The sequence below is a fragment of the Pan paniscus genome, chromosome 2, assembly GCF_029289425.2.
Source record: "Pan paniscus chromosome 2, NHGRI_mPanPan1-v2.0_pri, whole genome shotgun sequence".
In the NCBI taxonomy this organism is placed as follows: domain Eukaryota; kingdom Metazoa; phylum Chordata; class Mammalia; order Primates; family Hominidae; genus Pan; species Pan paniscus.
The window spans coordinates 163,068,187-163,077,284 of record NC_085926.1 but is presented as its reverse complement, the minus strand read 5'-3'; positions in this window follow the sequence as shown (position 1 = coordinate 163,077,284).

Here is a 9,098-nt window from a genome sequence, read left to right as displayed (position 1 = left end):
GTATTTTTGTTACCTGTAATATTGCTCCCTCCTTTTATTTTTATGATTTGAATTTTAACAGTATAAATGATAATGACATTGCATTTTAATTTGGATCTTATACGCTTCTCGCTTTATAAATGTGGATAACGTAAGTGAACATTGCTCAAATGAATTCTGGATGTGTGTATATATATATATATATATATATATACACACACACACACACACACAATGCATATATATGTGGACACCATCTACTAACATCTTTATGAAACAAATGACAGTTTACATACTGCATTATTGCACAGATGTAGTTTTTAATAAAGGCTTAAATTTAAGCTTCAAAATAGGGTAAGATGTGGTGTGGAATGTTGAACAGTATATAAAACTGTAGTTGGTAATATTTTATTTGTTAAATGAATCAGGCTTGGGTTTGACACTTACTCACTTCTCATATTAATTTAAACATGGCTACCCAGTTGTGAGATACACCTTTCACTACTCCTATCCCATTTCAAAAATATATGTGAGCATTTCCATAAAGCATCGTGTCCTGACTCAAAGCAGGTAGCATGGAGATATTGGTTCTGTGGAACTTTTCTTCAAATTGCAATCTGCCTTTCCTAACTGCAACATACACAGATCCGTCCTTATATCCACTGCAAGGGACATCACAGAAAAATGGAAAGAAATGTAGCAAACAGAAAATGAAGAGAGAGAGAAGATAATGTGTAATCAGCTGGGGAAAGACTTCTGAGGTAATTCTCATATGCCTGCTCATCAGCCACCATTTTGAGAACTATTATTCTCAGCAAGTATCTTACCAAGCAAATACTTTATCTTTCAGAATATGCAGTTTGTTTATTCCCATGTTTGTACAAATTACTGTGGTTATTCTTTTATCTCCTGAAAATACATATCTTTCATGGGTATCAAAATTCAGTTTCAAATTCCCTTCATGCAGTAGGCCTCTATTGATACAGTAAACTAAATTTTGACTATTCTCTCAAATACTCCTGCACACTATTTACTTTATGCTGATTTGAGTATGTTGGAATATTTTACCCTAAGTGTCCTTCAGTCATTTCGCCTATTGGTGCCAAGAATTCTGGCTTTTCAATTATATTGTAAGCACTTGAGAGCACAGATTGTCTTCAGTCTTTCGTAGCCCAGTGTCTAGGACCATATTTTGCACAGGTAAGGGCAATACATTCTGATCAAACTTCTGAGTTTCGTGAATCTTTTCCTGTTACTAAAATAGCCACATTACTACCTTTCTTCCCATTATTTTCAACACAGAGCCTGGGCAACAATAAACACTAAATAAATATTTGTTGAATAAATGAATGGACAGAGTTTTAAATATGTGTGGCCTATGGATTCTTGCAAAAGTTGAAAGTCCTGTGTATGTAACCCAGAGAAATGATGAAAAGAAATGGAGTTTGGAGTGTAAGAGAGGTGGTAAGAAATGTGACAGTATGAGAAATGACTTCTTTTACTTTTCTTAAATTTGATTATTGGCAATATACATGGTGTCTAAATAAGCAATATACAAGCTGACTAAACAAAGAAGGCAGAGGAAAATGAGTAATATGAGCATGTCTCCAAGGAGAAACTAGGGGGAAGAAAGTAGGAAGGAAGGAAGCGAGAGAGGGAGGGAAGAGTTACAAGATGTATTCATAGCTCCTCAGCAGTAGACAAAGCAGAGAAAGGAGCATAGCCAATACTATTCAGATGCGGTGTTAGAAAGCTTTTGCTCAGTTGCTTAAATGTTTACAAATAAGAGCAATAATTTAGTGGGCTCTATTGATGTATTCTTTGTTATCATTGCTTAACAGCAGGTTCTACCACTTCACTGCAAATTTTACTAGAATGTTAATCCAGCCAAGATTATTAAAATAAAACAGGGCGTATATAAAAGTATTATACATATTGCCTTCCTTTAAAAAGAAGAGCTGTTTAAAATACATTTTTGTCTGTTCTATACAAGACAAATGTATAATAATTGACACTTGGAGTGTCAGGATTTGTGTAGTTATATCCCTTTCAGTTCTAACTCTGTTGTGGACAAAGGTGAGGAGTAATTAGATTATCAACAAAGGATTGCAGATACTCATACAAATTAATATATGAAATATATTTCTGCCTTGTAGGATCCAAATTTTAATGCATGTCAAACTGCATTTCCACTTAGGTAATGTGAGGCCTTACAAAGAGAAGAATATGCATCTGTATTCTTATTAAACTTTGATTCTTGAAATGCTATGATCACATTCTCTTCTAGCTTACTGAAAATGTATAGTAATCAACCAGAGTTTAATTGATGGTAAATTTAACCCAAAAAGAAATATTTAAGGCAGTTGTAAGAACAAAGACATACTTTATACAATAAACTGAAGGTAAATATTTTTATTAAAGATATGAATATCCATATAAAAATTCAGAGTGCTTTTTGGGTCTGGAAGTTTGACACTTTATTCCTACACCTTAGTTGTCTTGAATGTTTGACTTTGTGTTGAAATTGTATATTTTCATTGTCATTTTATATTGTCTTTGAAATATGCTTGTGTTTGAATTCTAATCTTATTAGGGAAAAATAATTCTAAACTTCATATTTACATTTTTAATGCATTTGGAGTCTAATTTAATTATTTTAGAAGTTATTTTGCAAAAGTACTGTGTTAAAGGGATTGCAGAATTTCAAACTATTGTCACAGAAATTAATGGCATGTAGCCCAGTATGTCTTAGCATGTAACATAGGAATGTCTTCCTTGTCAATAGAATCAGGGATGTAGGGCTAATAAATTCTTCAGACTTAAAATAGGTTTGTATAAAATTGACACCTAAAATACGATCACTTAGGAAGATGTAATATATTGGAATTGTAAAGTAAAAAATATGAATATGCATACAGTTATGTGTACAAATATGCTACAAAATTTTATTACTATTTTCATTAATAAAAATGCTATGAAAAAATATTAAAAGGTTAATATACAACATACAAAAGATATGAACATGAGACATAAATTAAGTTTCATATCTTAACCCCCTGTGAAAGTCAGTAAACCTTTTAACTTGAATTTTTCTGAATAATTAACTGTGATGGGCTGAGAGAATACCTGGTGATAATTAATAACTTCCAGGAAAAGCTTTTCCATGTCTTAAACATGTTCACAGTCAGACAAGTTTTATTAGAGCATTATAGATTACTATTATCTAAGAAACATAAAAAGCCATTTACATTGCATATTAAAATGTTCTTTTTTGTTTGATTGTTTATAATTCTGATTATAATATGATCAGATTGTTTGAAGTAGTTGATGATCTCCTGTGATATGCATATTCCACTCTGAGTCAATATTTTGCATGAATTATGCTCCTATCTTAAAAGACCAACTTGCCAAAAACAAATGAAGACTAGATAAAGAAAAATTCAATAACTATGATTCTCTTTAAAGTGCTTACCATAGGGATTTAGATTTCCTCTGCCTCCTGCTATTATCAAGTGAAGTGACAACTAGATAGAAAAAATACTACTGTCACCTGTAATCTCATCCTTTTGTCCATGTTTTCCCAATAACACTACTATGGTTTAATAAAAAGCTAAGTATAAAAAAGAATCTCACAGATAACCACAGATAATAGGTCTCACTGCTAAATACCCAATTTTCCATATGAAAACAAGACATAGGATACCATAATGAGTAGAGCTATGATAATTCAGTTTGGTTTTTCAGTAGTTCCAGCTATCTAGCACATTCTAGAATGTGTGGAATAAGGCTAAACTGCAGAGGGATGTCTTCATAATCCAGTTACCACTTCATAAGAAAGGGGAGAATGAAGACCTATATTAAGAAAATGGGACCTCTACTAATGACAATTCTTCAGTTTACCCTTTTGAGTCTCAAACTCTGTAAGACATCATAGTGAAGGCTATCCTGACTATTTCAATAACCTCACAGAAAGACCTTAACTCATACCTTAAGAAAATTTCAGACCCTGCAATATCTCAAACCGTTAAAAATGAATTGCAGCTGAAGGCATGGAAGGACTGTTATTACTCTCCTGGCATATTAATTTAGGTTGATATTGATAAAGATTTCCTGAGAGTACATAGATAATGGAAAATACCTAATTACATATAAATATGGCAACAGAGTATATAGCCTAGCAAGTAAAGTAAGTTTAGCAAATAATTGATTTCCCCAGGCCCATATCTTAGCTAGTGAGAGTAAAGTGTATGAGTGTGACATTTCCTGTTTGACAGAATGGGTCATAAGGAACTTTTATGGGAAAGAGGTGGTTCAACAGTCTTGATATGTATAATATGTTCAGTAATAATCGGCTTCTTTTCTCTCCTCCCAATGCTTTTATCCCCAACCGACACACCCACTGCTTCAACATACACACACATTATGTGCCTTCTTGACTGTTTTAAAATTACTTTTTCACTTTCAAATTATTTCAATCTGATTTAAAATGATGATATACACTGTGGATAGGCCTCCTGAATATCCCCCAGCTCTACTTGTGGAGATATTTGAATGAAAAAAAAAAAAAGTGAAACTAAAGTAAGTCAATGGGTGTTTGATATATGAAATTAGAGAGAAGAATTTTTGCATACTGAGTGACTGATATTTTAAATTTTATCCAGAATTTTGATGTTAAAAATAGGCACAGATACAATAATTTTGACATTAAAAAACAGGCTTAGACAACCTAATTTAATAACTAAATTAGGTTGTTTTCTTCATGTAATCATGAATGTAATAAAACAACTCTTTAAGAATTGTTATCTTAGAATATTTTAAAATGTGATCTAAAATTTGAAGACACTTCTAAATACTAATAATACCAAAAATGAGCTAGATTCTTTGTTCTTTATTATGTGTATGTGGTAGAGGCCTTAAAGTTGTGTTTTAGGAAAAGTTTCAATTGAATTTGAAAGTAACTTAAATTGTTATGGCTGTGTGTATGTAGATGCAGGGGTTCCTTGAATGTGCAGATTTGCAAAACAGTTTCTATTAAAATGGTTGATAAACAATTGAGCAAAGTAATAACAAATTTTGCATGTATCCATGCTTACGTTTAATGTCATTAGCTTCTAGGGGTTTTGAATCAGATCAAATTTAAATCATAGATGAGATATCTGCGAAGCTTGGAACTCTGGCTTAGTTTTGCTAAGTGCTGAATTCATGACATAGAGCACTCAGTAAGTGTTATGCTCAAAAGACAATGAATCCTGGCAAGGCACAGTGGCGTATGCCTCTAATCCCAGCACTTTGGGAGGTCAAGGCTAGCAGATCACGAGGTCAGGAGTTGAAGACCAGCCTAGCCCACATGGTGAAACCCAGTATCTACTAAAAATACAAAAATTAGCTGCGCGTGGTGGTGCGCGTCTATGATCTCTGCTACTCGGGAGGCTGAGGCAGGAAAATCGCTTGAACCGGGAGGCTGAGGTTGCAGTGAGCCGAGATTGTGCCACTGCACTCCAGCCTGGGTGACAGAGTGAGACTCCATTTCAAAAAAAAAAAAAAAAAAAAAAAAAAAGACAATGAATCCTGTCATATCTGAGAGTCTCTGTTCAGCCATTAATGCCTACGTAATCTCCAACAGGTTGTTTTAATGTTTCTGCTCTGCCAAAATCTTTTTATATAGTCAGATTTATATTATTAATAATTTTAGATGTGAAGAAATGGGCAAAGGTAATACAGAGTTGTCTACATGCCTTTCAACCAGTCTCCAGGATCCCCCAATGTTAATAACTCATATAAAGATGTTACATTTGTAAAAACTAAGAAATTAACAATGATACAATACCATTAGCTAAACTATAGGATTTATTTAGATTTCAGCACTTTTCTCATATATATATATTTTTCTGTTTCAGGATGCAATCCAGGATATCATATTGTATTTAGTAGAATTTGGTTTTACTGATTTCTTTATTTCTGTATTCCAATCTAAAGATACTGGTAGCCTGGACTAGGGTAGTAGCATTGGAGACAGAAGGAAGTAGATGTAAAATATATTTTGAAGCCGGGAACAATAGGCTAGGTTACTGAATGGCTATCAGTCATGAAGCAAAGGAAAGGATCAAGGATAACTTGTGGTTTGGGGCTTGAAAAACTTAGTGGATTGTAGATTATTTTATTGAGACAGGAAGACTTAAGGATGGGATGGGAGCATGTTTACTTGTTAAGATGTGAATATAAGCAATAATGCATGTAAAACATCTATATCAAAGACTTCCACATACTAACTGTTTAATAAATGCAGCTGTTATGAGATGGTCATTATCATTATTATATCATTATTTTTAATAAGGAATATCAATATTGCCAATATTCAAGGAAACTTTCTGTGCAGGTGCCAGTGAGAGAGATGTTTATGTTTGGTTTCACATTTTTTTCTGTTTGGAATGCTTTCAGAATCCTATCCAATAGGGATGTAAACTGGAGACACCAGCCTTTGTTTGGGTTTGGAGAAGGATATGCTCATACTTTCCCATCCTTCTCTATCCAGAATTGGGTCTTAACTATAGACCCTTGAGTACCAGAGGCTTCACTGTAAGACGCCATGTTGAGAGGGTTCTATACAATTTGGGCTAAGACATAGGGGTATAAAAAAGCATAAAATGTTAAGCAAATGGAAGAAGTTTAGAAAGGTGGAGGGAATGGTTAAAGATGAGATTAGTAAAGCAAATTGGGATCATGGTGAAAGGGCTTAAATGTAAGCTAAGAAGTTTGAAATTATCCCTATAAAAGGAAGATCATACAATTTTGTAATATCAATATTCTAATCACTGAGAAAGCTACAGCAAAGTAACAATGAAATTCTAATGTCAAAAACCTTATAAGCAAGATGATCTCCTACATTCAGTTCATTCCTAACAGTAGTGCTCTTGAAAGCAGTAAAATGGATATCTTGGGGATTAAAGTGGTGAGTTTAACAAAGAGAGTCACTGTGGATTTTCACAGAAATACTTTTAGTAGATCCCCACTCTGAGAAAAGACCAATTGGTGCTGTAAAGTTCCAATTTTGATATGCCTTACCTCCTGTGTTCATCTTCAACCATTTCCTTCAAGTCAGAGAGAATGAAAAGATGTAGGTGCCAAAAATGAGGGATTGCCATTTATTTCCTATGTAGGATGATAAAATATTTTAGAATCTGCCATGTGTTTCATAAAGAGCAAAGTAGAAGTTAATTCCAGCTGAGCTAGAAAAAAGTGGGGTATCTGCAGGGTAGGATACAGCAGCATCTATTCATAATGCCATGGGACATTTTCTTTGTGTTGTACACAGCCAGGTGACCCAGAATTTGCTAACTGCATGATTTTACAAGTGTCAGCATGTACCTAGCTTTTATGTCAATACAAAGAGATTCTGATTGTAGTCATATAGCTTATATTTAATTTTGTGATGGGTTCATTTTACAAGTATCTTGAATGTCAAGGAGAGACAATAGGGCAGCTTCAATGTGATGCTAGATGTGAAAACAAGAAATAACTTATATATGTATCAAGACACTAAAAATTAAGTGTTCTTCTACCATTCAAGTGATTGAGGGTAGGTACATGTGTGTTGGTAGGAGATCAAATGCCTGGGCAAAGATTCCTTTAAACTGTTAAGTATCCTTCATACTTTATTCATAGTTTCTCAGTAATATCATTATTGGGCATTACACTCATTACCTAAAATTGTTTCACTGTGTACACACAAGTCCTGAGACTTACTTAGATTTTTCAATGCATAGTTGGTGAGTGGTACAAAGAGTACTGGAGCTGACTTCACTTACTCTTCTGTTTGTGATCTCATATTAAATTTGCCTTCTTCTATGGGGCCTTACATCTTTTATTTATTTGATCTGCTTATGTTATTCTTCTGAGCAAATGCACATGCCAAGTAGTAAAGAATGATTTTTAAAAAGGCTTAAAGCATTCGTACAAAAAAGAAAATGTTATTCAGGAAATGAATGCTTTTATTCAGGTTTAGCATGGCAGAATCCAGGTCATGAATGGCATTACTACATTTTGTCCTTTAACTGCAGCCCCAGGAGATAGATGAAATCCCAATAAAGATTGACTTCACATAGGTAAATGATGGATAAGAGTATAGATGTTAAAAAAATTCCTACTCTTTACTTAACCACAGAGTTATTTAATTTTGCTGGTGTTATTTGAAATAATGGCTAACTTTCTGCTTTGCTTTTCCTGTGTAAATACAGCCACTACAGTGCTGATTGGAGGACCTGCTATTTTTTATAATTTAAATATTGTTAGAATAAAAGCAGAAAAAAATGCCTTCAATAATTATTTTGCAATTTAAAAATATCTTCAGAATTTCTTTGGATAAGCTTCTGTTGGCTTCTTCCTTAAAGTAAGAGAAGTAAATTGTAAAGGCTTAATTTTGAATGACTGACATTGCTGGTGATACAGATGTCTGATTCTTAGTTATACTAGTTACGTTTCCACACTAGTATCTTTCCCTGTATTTTTATCTTCTCTTATTTTGAGTGAGAAACTTAATCCTATCCCTTTAAATTGTAAACCTGCTATAAAGCAGGCAACATGGGGGAAGGAATTTTATGCAAAATAATAATGTAAAATGAAGCCTCTTAAATGATGCTGGAATCGTACCTTTAAGGCATGGTCTAGGAATGATACAATGTCACTTAACAAGTTGGTCAGGTACTAACAAGAATATATAGCACCATATTTTGCACAACGTTTTTGAACATCTACTGTTTCAAAGCAAGTTATGGTGAATACAAAAGCATATGATCTCAAGGAAATTACAGACTAGTTTCGGAAGCCATAACTTACAAATGTAAAATTATTTTAAGCTATTAAAAACTATTAGTGTAGAAATAATGTGAGACAAGAATTAAGAAGGGATTAAAATACAGTTTGATAGAAAGATATCTGTTATCTATTTGATGTTGTCAACACCCAGAATCGGCCCTGAGCAAGCACCTCTGAAATGCTGGATTATAGAAGTCACTATGCCACAGCTTCCTGTTCACAGTTCATTTTTGTTTCAGCTTGCATTAGCTGAAATCAACTATTAAGTGTATAAAATAGCAAAGTCTGGAAATTACTTCTTCTTTTTT